Here is a 21,957-nt window from a genome sequence, read left to right as displayed (position 1 = left end):
GCGACAGAGTTGTGACTCTGGCTACTCCAAATTTAGGCAAGTTTTCCAAAGCCAAAGGAATAGAAAGGGACCCGGGCAAGCCCAGTATGGTGGATGAGGGCTTGGATTCTGCAGTCAGATGGAGTCCAGCCCTGCTACTCACCAGCTGTGCAAATTTGAGCAACGACTTAACCTCTCTGAGCCTCAGATTTCCCACCTGCAGCATGGCAATGATTAAAGGACTCTTATTGAAAACAAAATAGATAATTCTACCAGAGGTACCCTCGAAAAATATCAGCCAGATAATGCCATGCATTTTCTCAAACTCTCCAATCCCACCCCCCATCTTACCTCAAATAAAATCCTGAGTCCCTACCTTCGTCTACAAAATCTGCACTCCCTTTCTGTTCTGACCCCTTCTGCTGCAGCTTTCACCGGCCTGCTCATTGTTCCTTGAACTCACCAAGTGTTCCAAGGAACACACTTGCTCTGTCTCCCAATATTTACACGGCTCCCTTCCCTCAGGTCTCTGCCCCAGTGAGACTTCCCCTAACCGCACTATATGCAATAGCAACGCTCCCACTAATCTTGACCCTCTCGAGCCTCCTTAGCCTGCTGTATTTTTCTCAGTAGCACTAGCTCTATCTGGTATGCCATAGGTCTATCACTAAAATATAAAATTCACGAGGCTAGTTTTGTTCAATTCTGGTGGCAGTTCACCAAACACTCTATTTCCACCTCTTGGCCTCCTGGGCACCCATGAGGATGGAACTACCCGGGATTATGTGACTGATACTGGAGCTACACCAGGAGTGGGGTGCTGCCGTTAAGGCATACAGTACCCGAAATTCCCACGCAGTCACCCACCAAGCACGTTCAGGGTGGTAAATCCATAGCTGTATCAGTCAGGAGAGGATTGGGCATGCAGCAGTAACACACAACCCCAAATCTTAGTGGGTTATAAATAATTATTGATTTCTCATTCATGCTTTGTGTCCATCGTGAATTGACTTGGGGCTGTGCTCTGTGTTCTCCTTGCCCTGGGACCCACACAGATGGAGACATTGTGATCTGAAACACTGCCTGTCCCTAGAGTAGAGGGAAAGAAGGCTCTGGAAGGTCTCACACCAGCAACTATTCCATTCACAATTCACTGGCTTAAACTCATCACAAAATTCCACCTAACCCCAAGCCAGGGAGTACAATCCTAACGTGGGCCCAGAAGAAAGAGCTCGAAATATTTGAACACAGCAAACGACTATCATATCTTAACACCTGGCACACAGTAGGCAGTCAACGAGTATTTGTTGAATGAATTAACGACGCCCTCCAAACAGTGCCTGGCCACAAACTCTTAACACAATGCCTGATGCTCAATAAATGAGAGATGTCATTACTATAATAGGCTTGCTTTGTGTGAGTTCAGAGGTTAGAAACAGTCAGGGAAACGGTATATGGAAAAGACATGGAGAATCACATTGCTGAAGTCACCCCTCAAAATCAGCGCCCAGGTGTGAGCTTGCCGTGGAGGATATAGCCTACCTAGGCGTTCCGTCTGAATAGACTGACTGACATTCTCTGAGGATTTCAGGAACGCTGCCAACGTGGTGCTCTCCACGGTCTCCAGTAAGACTATGGCCAGGGTGAACGTTTCTTCTTTGGTGAAGGTGGACCACGTGGACGTTTGCTTAAGCACAGAGGTAACACTCTCAGGCGTATTCTGCAAAGAAAGGTGTATTTGCGCTCTCTCTCTCATCAATGAAATAGCAGCTGTCCTCTCTCATCAAGAGAATGGGTTGCAGTCAAGGGAAGGATGAGGTGTGTCTGCTTAACGGGTAGGGAATTTCCTTTTGGGGTGATGAAAATGTTCTGGAACTAGATAGTGGTGATGGTTAGACAATATTGTAAATGTACTAAATATCATTAATGGTTACCAGAAAAAAAGGAATGGGACTATTGATAAACACAACATTGATGAATCTCGAAGGCATTATGCTGAGTGAAAGAAGCCAGACTCAAAAGGCCATGTGATTCCATTTATATCACATTCTTGAAAAGACAAAGCTATAATGACAGAGAACAGATCAGGGATTTACAGGGGCTAGTGGTGGAGGGAGTATCTGATTGTAAAGAGAAAACCCAAGAGAGTTCTTGGGGGAGATGGAACTGTTCTGTATTCTGATTGTGGTGGTGGTTACACAAATCTACTCAGGTGATAAAACTCATAGGATTGTAAAGAAAAGGGCAATTTTACTGCGTGTTAATTTTTAAAAACTTACAACTGTAATAAATTAAATATTAACTCACAGTCGATTAATTATAAAGAGGACTTTCTGCTCCCAAAGTGTCCCACAAGATGCTCGAAACTGGAAACACAATTACAAAGACTTCCTCGTTACCTTCAGAGAAACGACGGTGGCTTTGTTCTCACAGGCATTGTCCAGGATGCTGAAGGTGGTGTTCATTAGTGCACAAAAGGAAACCTGTGCCCCCGAGGGAAAAGCATTCGTGAGCATTGATCAGTCTATCCCCCAAGCATGTAAGGTACAAATTGGGCCATCAAGCCCACCATACAGGGTGGTCCCAAATTCCTGAGGTCTCGTGAGTCTCTCGAATTCTCGGAGAAATAAAAACTCACTATTTGATCAGAATTGGAACCACAGCTCCTTTCTCTTCCATGAACAACAAAAGAAACGTAGACAGCAAAACCATTTAATGGGGTAAAAAGATGGGGAAATGTGTGAAAAAACAGTGGTCCAAATGAAATAGTACTCAGCCGTAAAAAGGAATGAAGCATTGACACATGCTGCAACATGGATGAACCTTGAAAACATGTTGCTCAGTGAAAGGAGCCAGACACAAAAGACCACATAGCGTATGATTCCATTTATATGAAATGTCCAGAATAGACACATCTGTGGAGACAGAAAGTAGATGAGTGTTTACCAGGGGTTGGGGTGGGGGGAATGGGCAGTGACTGCTAGTGGGTACAGGGTTTCCTTTGGGGGTGATGAAAATGTTTTAGAGATAGATAGAGGTGGTGGTTACACATCATTGTGAGTACTAAATAACACTGAATTGTATAATTTACAATGGTGATTTTTTAGGTGTATTTCACCACAATGAAAAAAAGACATGACAATCGTCCAAAGTGCATGGCAATTCCAAAGCTAGTTTATAAGCTGATATTTAAAATAGTTACACCAATTCCTGAAGATGCTCATGGAGCCTTTACTCACTGGAGTGACTCCATTAGAGAATCAGATGTCCACATTCCTCTTTGCCTGGCCTGGGGGCTATGTATCACATATGCATCCCATATCACACAGATGCAGCACCAACATCTTCACTAGTAATGAGACTCCAACATCCTTTCTTCTTTTAGTAAGAGAATTCCCAAGTTTTAGATGAGCAAATGTCCTCCCTTCCCAGCTTTCCTTGTAGCTAGGTGTGACCACATGACTAATTTCTGGCCAATGAGGTATAAGCAGAAGTGATACTGGGTCATACTCTTGAAGGGAAGGACAGTGCCTGTCACCTCCCCTTCTCCCTTGCCCACAAGCTGAAATGCAGATGTGATGGCAGGGGCTGGAGCAGCCATGTTCGACCACAACAAGGGAGTCTTGTGTTCATGATGACAGAGCATTATGAAGCCATCACATCAGCTCTCAGCAGCTTACACTCAGACTGTTACAAAGAGAGAAATAAACTGTTATCTGGTTTAGGCCATTGTATATTTTTGTCTTCGTTAAAACTGCAAAACAACATCCTACCTAAGTGGCTTCTAGGACAACTTCAAGAGCTAGGAACCTTCAAAAATACTTACATATTCAGGCTCCACCGCTGCTCCCTCTTGGCATAGCTGGACCTGCTCATTGTTGGGTAACATATCTTCTTTACACTTGAAGGGAACCACTAGGACGAAAACAAAAGCAAGCCAATCAAATGTCAACCACAGAAAGATATTATTATTTACACAATCATACCCCATGCTGTAAATGCATCCATTGCCATGTTATACAACAGTGGAAATGAACAAGCTACAGCTACACGCTACAACATCAGGGGCTTTGGGAAGTGTGATTATTGAGTGAAAAAGAGCAACTCTGGAAAATATCATATGATCTCACTTATATGTGGAATATTAAAAAAAAAAAAAGCCAAGCTCATAGATAAGAGAACAGATTGGTGGTTGCCAGAGGTGGGGGTGGAGGGTGGGCAAAATGGATGACGGTCGTCAGGAGGAACAAACTTCCAGTTATAAAATAAATAAGTCCTGGGGATGTAATATACAGCATGGGGACAATAGTGAATAATACTGTATTGCATATTTGAAAGTTGCTAAGAGAGTAGATCTTAAAAGTTCTCATCACAAGCAAAAGAAATTTTGTAACTATGTAGGGTGACGAATGTTAACTAGACTTATTGTGATTATTTTGCAATATATCCAAATATCAATCATTATGTTGTACACCTGAAACTAATAGAATGTTATATGTCAATTATATCTCAATAAAAAAAAGATCATATGTGGTATGATACCATTTTTGTAAAGCTCCAAAGCAAACAAAACTAAGCAAGATATTGTTTAGGGATACGTAAATGGCAGGTTTTTTTTTAAGTAGGGGAATTATAAACACAAAATTCCGAGTGGTTCCCTCTGGGGAGAAGACAAGGATATACGGAGTGGAGAAGAAGCATGCAGAAAATGCAATGGCATTGATGATATTCTGGTTCTTATGTTGGCAAGGGCCTCGGATATATCCATTTTATTATTATACTTCATTGCCTCCATATAAATTACTTATATTTTTAATGTATCAAATAATCCATAATTTTAAAAACATAAACCTTTCACGGTTCCCCACTGTTCTCAGCAGAAAGACTAAAGTTCTTCACACAGCACACAAGGTCCTGCAGAATCTGACCTCTGCCCACCTGCTCAGATGCAGCTAATGCCATTCTCTTTGTCCTCAGTCTTTGTTAGCCTCAGGGCCTTTGCACATGCTATAACCTGTCATGCTGTGATCTCCACTCTTCATCTGCATAATCCCTACTCTTCCTTCAAGCTTCAGCTTAAATGTCACTTGCCTGGAGCATATTATATATCTCACTAATGGGGTATATAATATGCCAAAGGGCGTGACAGTTTTTCAATTATTAAATAATTACGTGTGTGCTCTCTACTTCCTTCCCTAGACTATAAGCTACATGAGGGCAAATATCATGTCCATCACATCCAGGATTGAATCCCCAGTACCTAGTGCAGGGGCCTGTTTGACTAATTAGTTAATTAATTAATGCTTCAAAAATAATTTATCAAATTAATGTATTAGTGAAAGAATATAAAAAGGGAGAATGAAGGAAAGTAAGAAGAGGATCCAGAGCTTGGGTAGAGTGAGGATTTTACAACCAAAGAAAGACACAGATTCCATTGCCAAGACACATAAGGAGAGGATTACTTTCGCAGCTGAAGTTGCCATGTTTCCAGGAGCCTTCTGGATTGGGACGGAAGCCCACAACGCAGCTACAGCTGTAGGAGCCTGGGGCGTTGGTGCAGACAGAATTGGGACCACACCGTGATGGATCTTGGGAGCACTCATCAATATCTGCAAAGAACTCAAAAAGATCAAAAAACCCAGAGAAACAGGGATAGCCTTCTTTCCAGAGTTGACCAGCAAACCCTCTGCTCTCCTCTGCATCCCACTGCTTGGTCTGTGAAGTTCAGCTGTCCATTGCTTGGTGCAAAGCCATGGTGGCAGGTACAAAAGTAGCTCCTGGTGCGTGTTGGTGCACGTTGCATTGAAAAGGCACTTTTCACTGCCTTTGGCCGAAAGGTTACATATCAAGGCACTCATCAATATCTGTGGAGTGAGGCAGAGTTGGCCAACAATCCAACAAAGTCATGCTTCCCCTTCCAAAGCATAGCCTTGTCACTGAAAAATGGCGGCACAACAAGGGACTACATTTCCCAGAGCCCCCTGCATCTAGGCGGGGCCATGTGGTTAGCTTTCACTCATAGAATGGAAGAGGGTATGGCATATCACTCCTGGGCCCACGTGGTTAAGAAGTGAGTGTGTCTTCTCCCTCTTTCCCTGCCACTGGCTGAAACCAAGGATTCCAAGTTCCTAACCATAGGAAAACCAGAGATGCAAGAGGACTGGATCCCTGTATCACCTTGTGGAGGAAAGCTGCCTATTGACCAAGGATATCCATACTGGATGGTTAAGGGAGTAAGAAATTTCTATTTCGTTAAGCTAGTGGTTCTCAACTGAGGGCAATTTGCCCCTCCAGGGGACGTTGGGCAATGTCTGGAGACATTTTTCGTGGTCACTGGGATCTGGGGGTAGATGCCAAACATACTGCCAATCCACTAATGCACAGAATAGCCCTACACACAACAAAGAACTATCCAGCCCAAAATGTTAATAGTGCAAAAGTTGAGAAACCCCAGCTTAACCAATACAGGGTGATGTATGGTCACTGTGGCAACAAGAGGTTACTTCTCCCTCTGAAGGTTTCTGATCCACAGAGGATATATGGAATAGAATGTCTCAGAAAAAAATAAATAGGAGGGGTCTGGCCCTGTGGTGTAAGTTCACACACTCTGCTTCAGCAGCCCAGGGCTCGTGGGTTCAGATCCCAGGCGTGGACCTACACGCCGCTCATCAAGCCATGCTAGGTCAGCATCCCACATATAAAGTAGAGGAAGATGGGCATAAATGTTAGCTCAGGGCCACTCTTCCTCCAGCAAAACGAGGAAGATTGGCAACAGACGTTAGCTCTGAGCCAATCTTCCTCACCAAAAAAAAAATAAAGAAATAAAAGTAATAAAAAAATGAATAGGAGGGAGGTAAGGACAAAACCTTTCATATTTCTATGTCATCTCAAAAAACATGAGGGATAAATAGGCACTGTCCACACTAGGGGCTTACACAAGTATATGGTATATTGCACCAGGCAATACCGTGGAGAGTTGGTACGAGAAGTCTTTGTGATAGGAACGTAGACTAATTTGGAGGTCTCAAACGACATGGTTGGAAGGCATGGGGAAGTGGTTTTTTTCTTGGTATCACAGAAAACATCTCTAACCAAGGAGTGGGTTTCTTTTCACCGCAGGCTGCCCACTTCCAGAAATATTTAAGCATCGACTAAGTGAGCTCTTGTCAGACATACCACAGGTGCAATTTATATTTTGCATATAGAGCTGGACTAGGGGCATGGCTTTCAAAACTTTTTGGCCCAAGAAACCTTGCTTCTTGTGAAGTGAAACCCGAATAGGTAAGACAAATAAAAGAGGTGATAATTTGACTGAAAGGAGAGTGGAAGACCATGGCCTTGTTTTCTGGCCCTAGATGGGGATTCTGAAAGGTTCCTAGAGCCCTTAGAGCTGTGTTAATCTCTCTAAGATCCCTTTCCTCTTTATGCCTCTATTGTTCTGCTTCTAACAATGTCAGCAGCTAGTAAAGATCAACGAATGAGAAGAAATATAATATTTCTAATGAAAAGAAGCATGCATTTCCCCGGGGATTGAAGACTATAAAATGTGTTCTGCTGTATGGTAGACCCTCCGAAGATGGAGCCATCAGTTCTTCCATTTCCTGTATGCACATGTTGCTGTCCCAGTGAGATGGAGAGTTTATTTCCCCTCCTTTTGGATCTAGGCTGGCCCTGTGACTGTGACCAATAGAATGTGGTAGAAGTAACACTTGGGGACTTCCAAGCCCAGGCCTTATGAGAACTGGCAGTTTCTGCTTTCTTCTTCTTGGAACTTTCCTTCTTGGAAACCAACTGCCATGCTCTGAGGAAGCCCAAGAAGCCATGTGGAAAGGCCCACTGAGGGCCCTGCCAGAGATCAGCACCAACTACCAGTCACGTAAGCGAGCCTACTTTGGACCGGCCAGCCATCTTAGTGCCCCAGAAAAACCATGTGGTCAACCCATGGAATCATGAGCAAGAACAGATGGTTGTTGTTATAAGCTGCTGCATTTCAGAGTAGTTTGACATGCATTGAGAAGTCCTCAGCATGGCTGGGAGAATGACTGGTACATTTGAAAGCCTCTGGTTTCTCAGGGGTCCAAACATCAGGCAAAAAGAACCCAGGCAGGCAGGAGCAACTGTGTTCTCTCGGGATATTGGTGCAGGTGGAATTGGGACCACAAAGAGTCAAGCTCCTGGAACATTCATCCATATCTAAGCAGAAAACTGGTCTAAGTCAAAAGGATGAAGGATGCTGAGGCTGCAGCTGCAGTGCACAGCCCCACCACTGACTGAAGCCAATGGGTTTCCCTGGCTCTGGTCCCACCTTCTTAAACACATTTTTGTCGTTACAGAAAGGAAGCATTTAGAGGCAAGTTTATGACCCAGGCAAATCTTCTGATGAGGGTCCTCGCAGCTCAGGATAAAATCCAAACTCCTCATTAGAACAGGCAAGACCCTGAGAGTTTGTTCTCACCTACGCTCATCTTTTGCCTCTAAACCCTTCATAATTCACGATCCAGATTCATTGATTACCTGTGAATTCATGAAGGCTCATTATCTCCTCACATGAAGAAGAATGGTTGAGACCCAAAGAACTGACCAGCAGAACCCAACCTAAACCACCAATGCATGAAATCAAGAGCTAAATGAATGGTGCTAGTTTTTACCCATTGACTTTCAGAGTGATTTGTTACTCAGCAATAGCTAACTGCTACAAATGGACCAGAAAAATCAGAGATGACTTCGAATATCTCTGACTCCAAGCCAAGGGAATGTGATAAGGGCTTGATCACTCCATGCCCTGCTGAATGAAGTCATCCTCCCTATAAATGAAAGAGGAAAACAATAGAACCACCCTAGACTCAGGAAGATGGAGCCATGGTGTCTTTGTGAGAATATCCTGGCTGCAGTGTGGAGGATGGATTTGAGAGGGGAAGACTGGAGAAAGGGAGAGACCAGTGAGGATGCTGTTACAGTACGGATGCAGCCTGAATAAAGGATGGAGAAGAGTGGAGAGATTCAAGACATATCTAGCAGTTAGATTCTCTGAGACTTGATGACCGATTTAATATGGAAGGGGAGGGAGGATGAGGGTAACTCTCAGGTCTTAATTCAAATACCTTTTAGGAAAAAGTGCTGAGGTTTGAGTCTGAGCTCTCCCTATAACACAGTATCTCTACCTCAGCATTACTGGCATTTGGGACTGGATCACATTTGGTCGTGGGGAGGCTGTTCTGTGCATTGTAAGATGGTTAACAACATCTCTGGCCTCTACCCACTAGAGGACAGTAGCACACACAATCCAATAACAACAGCTGTGGCAATCAAAAATGTCTCTAGACATTGCCAATGTCCACTGGAGAGAAAATCGCTATAGAGATGGAGCCCCCGCATTATTCGCAGGAACTGCCTGACCCACTGCTTAAGTCACAGTAGGCCCTCAACGGGAGTTCAAATCATGATTCTTCCACCGAATAGCTGTGCATCCCTTGGCAAGTCACTTCACCTCTCTGAGCCTCTGTGGTCTCATTCCTAAAATAAGGATCATGATCACTACCTAATAGGATCATGAAATGAGGTGATTCTTAATTAAGTAGGTAAATAAAGAAGGGCAGGCCCTCTGTGCCTTCACAGGTGGAGTTGTTAGAGAAGAACCCATCTCGACAGCTGCACCTATAGCTTCCTAAGGAGTAGGAACACTCAGAACGCTCTGCGAAGATCCCACTGGAGAGGCATTCATTGATGTCTAGGAGCAGTGGAGGAGAGTGAGCAGACAAAAGATTGGGTGTCTACAGTGAGAAACACGTACCCAACTCAATGATAGCTTTCCACCAAAGACCATGCCTGAGAGCCTGAGAGCATTACGTGTACAGGCAAAATGACCTGGATTTCCCAGGTTCCAGTTGGTTCCAGTAGGAGAAGAGAAACCGCGCAAACAGCTGCACTTGTACCTCCCTGGCAGGTTTTGGCAGATTGAGTTAAGACCACATTGTCGCGGGTTTTGAGAACACTCATCTATATCTGGATAGAGAAAGAGTCAGAGTTACAAAGTTGCCTCATCTTGTGAAGCCCATTGTATTTTCCAAAGATGGTTGAAACAATGTTTCCCTCCCATATGTCCTTCATTCAGTGAGACCTTGGTACTCCACCCATCAAGTAGTGGGGTCTATATTCCCTCCCCTGGAATCTGAGCATGCTTGTGACTATGGTGGAAGTGACACCAGGTCATAAAAATACCATGCTTAGTCAGAAGAATGTCATGATAGGTCGTAGAAATATAATGTAATTCCTTCTTCTCTTGAGATGCTCATTCTTGGAAATCAGCTGCCATACTTTGAGGAAGCCCAACCAGCCATGAAAATGCAGCTCAATGGGGAAGAACTAAGACATCCAGCCCGCAGCCCTGGGGGAGCAGCCAGTCAAACAGCCAGCACCACCTTGCCAGCCTTGTGAGTAGACCCTTTTCAAAGTGGATCCTCTAGCCTCCAGTTGAGCCAACTCAACTGACACTGTGTGGAATAGGGACAAGCCATCCTCTCCAAACTCAGCCCTAATAGCAGATTCATTCATGAGCATAATGAATGATTACTATTTGCAACTAAATTTGCAGGTGGTCTGTTACCCAGCAACAGATAACTCGGACACTTGCAAAGCAAATTCTAGGAATTTACTCATTGAAGGACCCATGGAATCGTGCAGTCATGGAACCATGGGGTGGCTCTCCACAAATCTATTTCAACCCTGCTCTGACAAGTTACTCGAAATAAACCCTTGCTAGGTACTTGTTATAGAAGCACAACTTCAAGGCAAGTCTCCTATAGCTCCCTCCCAGATCACAGGGATGCTCATTCAGCTTTCTTTCAAGTTGTAAAACATTAGAAAAACCTAAGTGCCTGCCAATAGAAGGATGACTCAATTTGGAGTTGACATAAAGAATAAGGTACATATTCCTTCATTCAACAAATACATATTAAATACTCACAATGTATCAGTCACCATACTGGGGGTCAAAGACATAGAGTAGACAAAATAGTTGCTGTAGTATCCATCATTTTCTATATGGTTAATATTGATTTCACCCCAAATTTAAACACCAGGGTTCATCAGCACTACTGAGCTGACTGAATAACCCATGAACTGTAGGCCAAAGATAAAGAACGATGTTTGGGGATCCCTGGAAACTAACTGCAAAAGTGATAGAAATGCATCATCTTCTTCAGAGCTCAGCAAACTACATCCCATGGGTCAAATCCAGCCCACCATCTGTTTGTGTACATAAAGCTTTATTGGCACACAGACACATCCATTCATTTTTGTATCATCTCTGGCTGTGTTTGCACCACCACTGAGTGGTCATGACAGAGATCGTACGACTTGCAACTTCCAGAATGTTTATTATGTGGCCCCTTACAGAAAAATTGCCAACCTATGGTCTTATTCAGAGGAATAATCAGATTTTTACTGTCAAGAGGAGAACTGGGGTTTAAATATAAGGAATGCTGACAGAGAACTTAGCTCCTTCTGGGAATTATGTTACTTTATATTATTTATGTTAATATAGCTCTTAATACTGCACATGTGCCTAGCACACTGCATACATTATTGCATTTAATCTTCCCAACTATCCTTGGAGTTGGATACTCTTATACGCCCGTTTTACAAATGGAACCATTGAGGCTTATAGAGATGAAATATATTTCACCAACATCTCTTAACTAGAGTGTGGCAGCTAAGTAACATGGTTGAGACACCCTCAGTAGAGTCAGAAAGACCTGGGTTTGAATCCCAGTTCAACTGCATGACCCTAAAAAAGTCATTTCAGCTCTCCAAGCCTCAGTTTTCTCATCTGGACAATGGAGATCATCAAAATGCCTCTAGTCCGTTTAATGTGACATTGCACATAAAGCATTTCACACAGGACCTGGCACTCTATAAATGTTGGAAATTCTAACTATCTCCATGGAAAGGCGGCCAAACAGTGGGCCCTCACAATGAAATCAGTGGGTATTTCTGGATATTGACAGGGAGCATGATTTTAATTTTAATTTTCTTCCTAATGCTAGTCTATAATCATTGGAAATTTTAGTGGCCAGGAATAATTCTCATGATGAAAGAAATAGAAAGTAAGAGCGAGAGAGAGAGAAAGGAAGAATGCAAAGAAGAAAGAAAGAAAGGAAGGGAGGAGGGAGGGAGGGAGGAAGGAAGGAAGGAAGGAAGGAAAGAAAGGAAGGAAGGAAGAAAGAAAGAAAGAAAGAAAAGAAAGGGAAAGAGAGAGAGAGAAAGAAAGAAAGAGAGAGAAGGGAGGGAGGAAGGAAGGAAGGAGGAAGGAAAGCAGGAAGGAAGGAAGGAAATAAATAAATAATTAATATTTGGGGCAAAACCAAAAAGCATCTGTATCTGCTACCCAGCTAGATTCCACCTGCTTTTCCGACCACCTTTGAGGGGATGTGAACTCACCCTTGCATTCCACTCCTGGGCCCACGAACTGTGTCTCTCCGGTGCTGGACAGGAAGCCTTGTTCACAAGTGCAGTAGTAACTGTCCAAAGTGTTGGTGCAGGTTGCATGAGCTGGGCAGATGGTGGAACTCGCACACTCATTCACATCTAGGCAGCGTAGAAGGAAAAGGTTGCGTTAGCGCCCCAGAGCAGGGCTGCAAGGGAAGGCAGCATTTGAGAGTGAAGGAGACCACTGTGGGTTGAATTGTGTCCTCCAAAAAGAAGTGTTGAGTTCCTAAACCTGGTCCCTTAGAATGTGACCTTATTTGGAAATAGGGTCCTTGTAGATGCAGTTAAGATGCAAGTTAATGTGGGATCATGCTGGAGAAGGATGGTCCCTTAATCTGATATAATTGGTGTCCATATAAGAAGAGGACAAGAGGCACAGAGACAGGCTTGGGGAGAACACCATGTGATGACAGAGGCAGAGATGGGAGTGATGCATTTACAAGTCAAGGAACACCTAAGATTGCAGGCAACACCAGAAGCTAGGAGAGAGAGACAGAGCAGATTCTCTCCCAGAGCCTTCACAGAAAGCACGGCCCTGCTGACACCTTGATTCCAGACCTCTGGCCTCCAGAATGTGGGACAATAATTCTCTGTTATTTAAGGCCGCCAGTCTACAATATTCTGTTATGCAGCCCGAGCTTCCTAACACAATGGACAAGAGAATTCATCTCTGTGTGTCTCAATTTCCCCATCTGTCAGACGAGGATAATAATACCCACCCCACAAGGTCATTCAGAGGATTAAATAAGGTGACCTCTGGAAAGCGCTCACCACAGAGCCTGGAACACAGTAAGTACTAGGCAAGCAAATCTTAACTAAAATAAAAATTAACCACTAACATGTCGAGCTTTCTTTGTGGCAGGTATTGCCATAGATCCCTTACATGTGTTAGCTCCATGAATGCTCATAGCAGCCCTATGAGCTATAAACTAATATTTCCACTTTTCAGAGGAGGAAACTGAAACTCAAAAATTGTGCAACGTCGCATAGATTGTGAAAGGCACGAGGATTGGAATCCGGGTTCTGTCTGGCTCTGGAATATTTGCATGACAGCTTCTCAGGCTGTCTTGAGTGCCAGAGTCTGGAAATTTGGTGATTAAATCAATGTCTGTCCTACGCAAGCCCTCCTTGAGCTGCCAGAGGTTGCAGCCTCATTTGGAGGCAGAATGTCATGGTGGTTGTGAGCATGGGGTGTGAAGTCACTCTTGGGCACACTCAGATCCTGACTCTCCTACCTCCTATCTATTTGGCCTTGGGAGGGTGATTCCACCACAGTGGAGGCTCACAGTCCTTGTCTGTGAAATGGGTGTAGAATATGACCAATACCGTCAGGTTGTTGGGAGGACTGAATGAGCACACGAAACAGAGAGCTTAGTGCCTTGACTGGGATCCTGCCTCCAGCCTTTTGTACCTGGTGTTCCCTCCTCCTGGAACATCCTTCCCCAGATACCCAATCTCTCACTCCCTCACTTCCTTTAGATATTGTCTCAAATATCAACTTCTCAGCACGGCCTCTTCTTACCACCGTGTTAAAATTAGAAACCCACCTCCGGAACTTTATATCTACATTTCCTGCCTTATTTGTCTTCATCTCCTTTAGGTATCCCTAACACACAATATGTTCGTGCTTCTATTTTTTATCTATCTCCCTGCAAACAAGATGATAATTTCCAGGGGGACAAATATTATTGCCTGTGTTATTCACTGCTGTATTCACCATTCCTAGAATAGAACCTGCTGTATTGTAGATGCTCAAGTAGTATTGGTCGAAAGGTGCAGGAATGAATGAATCAATGAGTGAATGTATGAATGAATGATTATTAGCATCAGCTTTGCAGAAAAGTCTTTGAACTCAGCCGAGACATGCCCCTACTCATCACCCACCACTGCTGAATTTGCAAACAGAATTGGACCTGATTCCCCAACAGATCCCTCCACCTACTTTCACACGTCTCTCCTGGACCGCGGAATCTCATGTTTCCACTGCTAGAAACAAATCCTGGGTTGCAGACACAATAGTAGCTTCCAGGACTGTTGTGGCAAGTTGCATGCTCTGGGCAGGCTCTGGAATCCACACATTCATCCACATCTAGAGAGTGAAAGAGAAAACCCGGGTTGAGGCAGACGAGGAAATGAGAGCAGGAGACTGCAAGTGCAGACTTGCTCTACATGTTCTTATCTTGTGGCACACAGCACTGAGGCTCCCCACTACCCACATTCTCCCCTTCTCCCTAACCTCCCTTGCTGTTAGGTGGGACCATGAGAATAAATTCTGGCCAATAATATGTAAGGAAAAGGGTGATGAATAATTTCAAAACGTAATGATCACAGATTGCACAAATGGCCGTAGTCTTTTTTTCTTGGCATAGAGAAAAAAGATATGTTGAAGTGCGAAACCAGGTCTCTGAGAATGTGACCTTATTTGGAAACAGGGTCTTTCTAGTTGCAGTTAAGATGTAAGTTAACATGGGATCATGCTGGAGTAGGATGGTTAATCTTAATCTTATCTGATTGGTGTCTTTATAAGTAGAGGAGAAGGGGCACAGAGGCAGGCTTGGGGAGAACACCATGTGATGACAAAGGCAGAGATTGGAGTGATGCGTCTACAGCTCAAGGAATCCCAAGGATTGACGGCAACACCAGGTGCTGGGAGAGAGACACAGAGCAGATTCTCTCCTAGAGCCTTCAGAGAAACCACGGCCCTGCTGACATCTCGATTTCAGACCTCTGACCTCCAGAGATGTGAGAAAATAAATCTCTGCTGTTTAAGGCCGCCAGTCTATAATACTTGGTGATGCAGCCCAAGCTGCCTAACACAATGTGCAAGACAATTCATCTCTGTGTGTCTCAGTTTCCCCATCTGTCAGATGAGGATAATAGTACCCACCCCATAGGGTCATTCAGAGGACTAAATAAGGTGACCTCTGTAAAGCACCTACCACAAAGCCTGGAGCACAGTAAGTACTATGCAAGCAAACGTTACTAAAATAAAAATTAACTACTAATATGTTGAGCTTTCTTTGTGGCAGGCATTGACAGAGATCTCTTACATGCATTAGCTCCACGAATCCTCCTAGCACCCCTATGAGCTATAAACTAATATTTCCACTTTTCAGAGGAGGAAACTGGGGCTTCACAATTCTGCACTGTCACATAGCTTGTGAAAGGCACAACGAGGATTGGAATCCAGGTTCTGTCTTGCTCTGGAATGTTTGCATGACAGCTTCCCAGGCTGTCTTGAGTCTCAGAGTCTGTGAACTTGGGGATTAAATCAATGTGTGTCCTACGCAAGCCCACCTTGAGCTGCCAGAGGTTGCAGCCTCATTTGGAGGCAGAAGGGCATGGTGGTTGGGAGCATGGGGTGTGAAGTCACATCTAGGCACACTCAGATCCTGACTCTCCTACATCCTCTCTATTTGGCCTTGGGATGGTGATTCCACCACAATGGAGGCTCAGTTTCCTCGTCTGTGAAATTGATGTAGAGTACAACCAATACCATCAGGTTGCTGGGAAGACTGAATGAGCACATGTATGAGAGAGCTTAACGCATTAGCTGGGATCCTGCCTCCAGGCCTTTGTACCTGCTGTTCCCTCCTCCTGGAACATCCTTCCCCAGACACCCAATCTCTCACTCCCTCACTCCTTCAATCTTATCTCAAATATCAACTTCTCAGCACGGCCTTTCCTTACCACTCTGTTAAAAGTGGTAGAATCCCATCCCTAGAACCCTTTATCTGCCTTTCCTGCCTTATTTGTCTTCATCTCCTTTAACTATTCCTAACACACAAGATGTTCATGCATCTATTTTTTGTTATCTATCTCCCTCCACACTAGATGATAAGTTCCAGGAGAACAAATATTATTGCCTGTGTTAGTCACTGCTGTGTCCGCCATCCCTAGAATAGAACCTGGTGTATTGTGGATGCTCAAGAAGTGTTGGTCAAAGGGTGCATCAGTGAATGAATGTATGAATGAATGATTCAGCCAAGACCTCCCCCGACTCCTCTCCCACCACTGCTGTCTTTGCAAACAGAATTGGACCTGATTCCCCAACAGATCCCTCCACCTACCTTCACATGTCCCTCCAGGACCAAGGAATCTCGTGTTTCCACTTCTAGAAACAAATCCTGGGTTGCAGAAACAATAGTAGCTTCCAGGGCTGTTGTGGCAAGTCGCATGCTCTGGGCAGGCTCTGGGATCCACACATTCATCCACATCTAGAGAGTGGAAGAGAAAACCCAGATCAAGGCAGAGGAGGAAATGAAGACAGGAGACTGCAAGTGGAGATTCGCTCTACGTGTTCTTAGCTCGTGGCACGCAGTGCTGAGGCTCCCCAATACCCACATTCTCCCCTTCTTCCTAACCTCCCTTGCAGGTAGGTGTCGTGGTTAAAATAAATTCTGGCCAGTGGTATGTAAGCAAAAGGATGACAATAATGTCAAACATAATGATCATAGCTTGCAGAAAGGCTGTAGTCTTTCTTTTTTAGCATAGACAAAAAAAGTACACTGTTTATTTCTTTGTTGTTGTTCATTTGTTTGTGTCATACATACATACATCCACCCATCCATCCACCCATCCATCCATCCATCCATCCATCCATCCATCCTTCCTTCCATCCATCCATCCATCCATCCATCCATCCATCCATCCATCCATCCATCCATCCATCCATCCTTCCATCCATCCAGCCAGCCAGCCAGCCAGCCAGCCAGCCAGCCAGCCATCCAGCCATCTATCCAAGCAGCTGTCCACCTATCTATGCATCCAGCTTTCCATCTTTTCATCCATCTTTCTATCCATCTGTTCATCCGTCTATTCATCCATCCATCCATCCATCCATCCACCCATCCATCCATCTATCCAAGCAGCTATCCATCTATCTATGCATCCAGCTTTCCATCTATTCATCCATCCAAAAGATATCTGCCACGAGAGTGATACTTCAATGGCCCGGTGTATACCCCTGTATCCACACCTCAGGATGCAGGTTATGCAGTATGACGTAACTTTGACACTCCTCTCTTTAAATGTGGAGTTTGTTTCCCACCGCTGAATCCACCTGCCCCTATGACTTCCATTGGCCAATTGAATGCAGCAGAAGTGATGTGGCGCAGTTCCTAACTTTGACCTCTAGAGGCTTCTTTGCTTCTGTTCATGCTTTGGGCCTCCTGATTCTGCCACATGAACAAGCCCTAAACTAGCCTAGTGAAGGATGGAAGACATGGATCATCCCATATGAGCCCCAGTCATGTGCGACAGCCCAGCCCAACCACAGCTGACCACAGACACACGAAGAATGTTTGAGACCCAAAGAACTGACCAGCAGAGCCCAACCTAAACCACCAATGCATGGAATCAAGAGCTAAATAAATGTTAGGTTTTTTCAGCCATTGTCATTCAGGGTGATTTGTTACTCAGCAACAGCTAACTGCTAAAAATGGACTAGACAAATCAGAGATGACTTCAAATATCTGTGACTCCAAGTCAAGGGGATGTGATGAGGGCTGGATCACTCCATGCCCTGCTGGATGGAGTCACCCTTCCTATAAATGAATGTGGAGAACAATAGAACCACACTAGACTCCAGAAGATGGAGCCTTGATGTCTTGGTGAGAACATTCTGGCTGCAGTGTGGAGGATAGATAGAGGTGACAAGACTGCAGAAAGGGAGAGACCAGAGGGGATGCTGCTGCAATACGGATGAATCCTGATCCAAGGATGGAGAAGAGTGGAGAGATTCAAGACATGTTTAGCAGGTAGATACCCTAAGACATGATGACTGATTTAATATGGAAGGGGAAGGGGGGTGAGGGTAACTCTCAGGTCTTAATTCACATATCTTTTAGGAAAAAGTGATGAGGTTTGGATCTGAGCTCTCCCTAGGACAGAGTTTCTCTACCTCAGCACTACTGAAATTTGGGACTGGATCATTTTCATTTGCCGGGAGGCTGTTCTGTGCATTGTAGAGTATTTAACAGCATCTCTGGCTTCTACCCACTAGATGACAATAGCACACACAACCCCAACACCACCAGCAGCTGCAACAATCAAAAATGTCTCTAGATATTGCCAATGTCCCCTGAGGATAAAATCGCTGTAGGGACAGAGCCCCCTATTACTCTCAAGTACTGCCTGACCCACTGCTTAAGTCACAGTAGCGCCTCAACAGGAGTTCAAACCCTGGTTCTTCCACTTAACAGCTGTGCATCCTTGGGCAAGTCACTTCACCTCTCTGAGCCTCAATTTTCTCATTCCTAAAGTGAGGATCATGATCCCTGCCTCAAAGGACCATCAAATGAGGTGATTCTTAAAGTAGGTAAATAAAGAAGGGCAGGCCCTCAGTGCCTTCACAGGCGGAGTTGTTAGAGAAGAGCCCAGCACGACAGCTGCACCTGTAGCTTCCCAAGGAGTTGGAACACTCAGAATGCTCTGGGCAGATTCCACTGGAGAGGCATTCATTGATGTCTGAGGAGCAGTGGAGGAGAGTGAGCAGACAAAAGATTGGGTGTCTACAGTGAGAAACACATGTACCCAACTCAGTGATAGCTTTCCACCAAAGACCATGCCTGAGATCCTGAGAGCATTACCTGTACAGGCGAAACGACCTGGCTTTCCAGGGTTCCAGTTGTTTCCAGTAGGAGAAGAAAAACCGCGCAAACAGCTGCACTTGTACCTCCCTGGCAGGTTTTTGCAGATTGAGTTGTGACCACATTGTAGGGGATTTTGAGAACACTCATCTATATCTGGATAGAGAAAGAGTCAGAGTTACAAAGTTGCTTCATCTTGTGCTACCAATTGTATTTTCCAAAGATGGTTGAAACAATGTTTCCCTCCCATAAGCCCTTCTTTCAGTGAGACCTTGGTACTCCATCCATAAGCAGTGGGGTCTATATTCCCTCCCCTTGAATCTGAGCATGCTTGTGACTATGGTGGAAGTGACACCAGGTCATAAAAATACCATGCTGAGTCAGAAGAATGTCATGATAGGTCGTAGAAATATAATGTAATTCCTTCTTCTCTTGAGATGCTCATTCTTGGAAATCAGCTGCCATACTTTGAGGAAGCCCAACCAGCCATGAAAATGCAGCTCACATGGGGCAGAACTAAGACATCCAGCCCACAGCCCTGGGGGAGGAGCCAGTCAACAGCCAGCACCACCTCGCCAGCCTTGTGAGTAGACCCTCTTCAAAGTGGATCCTCTAGCCTCCAGTTGAGGCTCAACTGACACTGTATGGAAGAGAGACAAGCCATCCTCTCCAAACTCAGCCCTAATAGCAGATTCATTCATGAGCAAAATAAATGATTGTTGTTTGCAACTAAGTTTGCCGGTGGTCTGTTACCCAACAATACATAGGTTCAACACCTTGCAAAGCCAATTCTAGGAATTTACTTCCTGAAGCACTCACAGAATTGTGCAGTCATGGTACCATCGTGGGGGGCCCTCCCCTAATTTCCTTCAGCCCTGCTCTGCCAAGTCACCCCAAATAAACACTTGCTATGTACTTGTCATGCAAGCACACCTTCAAGACAAGTCTCCTATAGCTCGCTCCCCATCATTGCACCTCTCCTAGAGAGATATCTGGAGCTGCCACTGTACATCAACATAAGATCACAGGGACGTTCATTCAGCTTCGTTTCAAGTTGTAAAACATTAGAAAAACCTAAGTGCCTGTCAATAGAAGGATGATTGGAGTTGACTAAAGATTAAAGTTCGTGTTCCTTCATTCAACAAATATCTATTTAACTCACAATGTATCAGGTACCATGCTGGAGGTCAAAGACATACAGTGGACAAAATCCTTGCTATAGTATCCATCACTTTCTAGATGGGGAACATTGATTTCACACCAAATTTAAACACCAGGGCCCACCAGCACTACTGAGCTGACTGAATAACCCATGAACTGTAGCTCAAAGATAAAGAAGGACATTTGGGGCTCCCTGGAAACCACAGTGATAGAAATGCATTCTCTTCTTCAGAGCTCAGCAAACTACATCCCATAGGTCAAATCCGGCCCATCACTTGTTCGTGTAAATAAAGTTTTATTGGCACACAGCCACGTCCATTCATTTTTGTATCATCTATGGCTGCTTTTGCACCACAACTGGAGCACTGAGTAGTCATGACAGAGATCATAAGCCTTGCAGTCTCCAAAATATTTACTTTCTGTTCCCTTACAGAAAATTTTGCCAACGTCTGGTCTTATTCAGAGGCATAATCACATCTTTACTATCAAGAGAATAAGGGTCTAAATATAAGGAATGCAGACAAAGAACTTAGCTCTTTCTGGGAATTATGTCAGTTTATATTATTTACTTTAATATAGCCCTGATACTGCACATGTGCCTAGCACACTGCATACATTGTTGCATTTAATCTTCCCAACTATCCTGTGAGATACATACTTTTATACACCCGTTTTACAGATGGAAACATTGAGGTTTAGAGTGATTAAACATGCTTCCCCAACACCCCTTAACTAGAGTGTGGCAACTAAGCCACGTGTTTGAGAGATCCTCAGTAAAGTCAGAAAGACCTGGGTTTGAATCCTAGTTCAACTGCATGACCCTAAACAAATCACTTCAGCTCTCCAAGCCTCAGATTTCTCATCTGGACATTGGAGATCATCACAATGCTTACAGTCAATTTTATGTGACGATGCACATAAAGCCTTTCTCACGCAGGCTGGCACTCAATAAATGTTAAAAATTCTTATTATCTACTGGAGAGGTGACTGAAGGCACACCCCAAAAATGAAATCAGTGATTATTTCTGGATGTTGACAGATAGTAGGATTTTTATTTTCATTTTCATCCTAGTGCTAGCCTCTAACCATTGGAAATTTTTGTGACCAGGAATAATTCTCATGATGAAAGAAAGAAAGAAAAAGAGAGAGAGAGAGAAATGAAGAATGAAAAGAAAGAAAGAGAGAAAGAGAGAGAGAGAGGGAGGGGGGAGGGAGGGAGGGAGGAAGGAAGGAAGGAAGGAAAGAAGGAAGAAAGAGAGAGAGGCAGGGAGGGATGGAGGAAATCATATTTGGGGAAGAAACAAAAAGTACCCACATCTACTACCCAGCTAGCTTCTGTTTGATTTTCCTACCACCTTTGAGGGGGTATGAACTCACCTTTGCATTCCACACCTGAGCTCCTGAACTCTGTCTCTCCGGTGCTGGACAGGAATCCTTGTTTGCAAGTGCAGTAGTAACTTTTTGGAGTGTCGGTGCAGGTTGCATAAGCTGGGCAGACAGTGATATCCACACACTCATTCGTTTCTAGGCAGCACAGAAGGAAGATTTCGGGTTAGTGCACCAGAGCGGGGCTGCAAGGGAAGCCAGCATTCGAGAGTAAAGGCGACCGTTGTGGGTTGAATTGTGTCCTTCAAAAAGATATGTTGAGGCCCTAAACCTGGTCCCTGAGAATGTGACCTTATTTGGAAATAGGGTCCTTGTAGATGCAATTAAGATGTAAGTTAATGTGGGATCATGCTGG

General features: G+C 44.3%; 1 pseudogene; it reads right to left on the bottom strand.

The window, feature by feature from the left end:
- LOC131403122 (adhesion G protein-coupled receptor E1-like) overlaps positions 1-21,957 on the bottom strand; it is a 281,846-nt pseudogene that overhangs the window by 252,247 nt on the left and 7,642 nt on the right.

This window comes from Diceros bicornis, unplaced genomic scaffold (genome assembly GCF_020826845.1).
Source record: "Diceros bicornis minor isolate mBicDic1 unplaced genomic scaffold, mDicBic1.mat.cur scaffold_55_ctg1, whole genome shotgun sequence".
In the NCBI taxonomy this organism is placed as follows: domain Eukaryota; kingdom Metazoa; phylum Chordata; class Mammalia; order Perissodactyla; family Rhinocerotidae; genus Diceros; species Diceros bicornis.
Note: the sequence above shows the minus strand (reverse complement) of the source record. Positions and strands in the feature narration are given on the sequence as shown.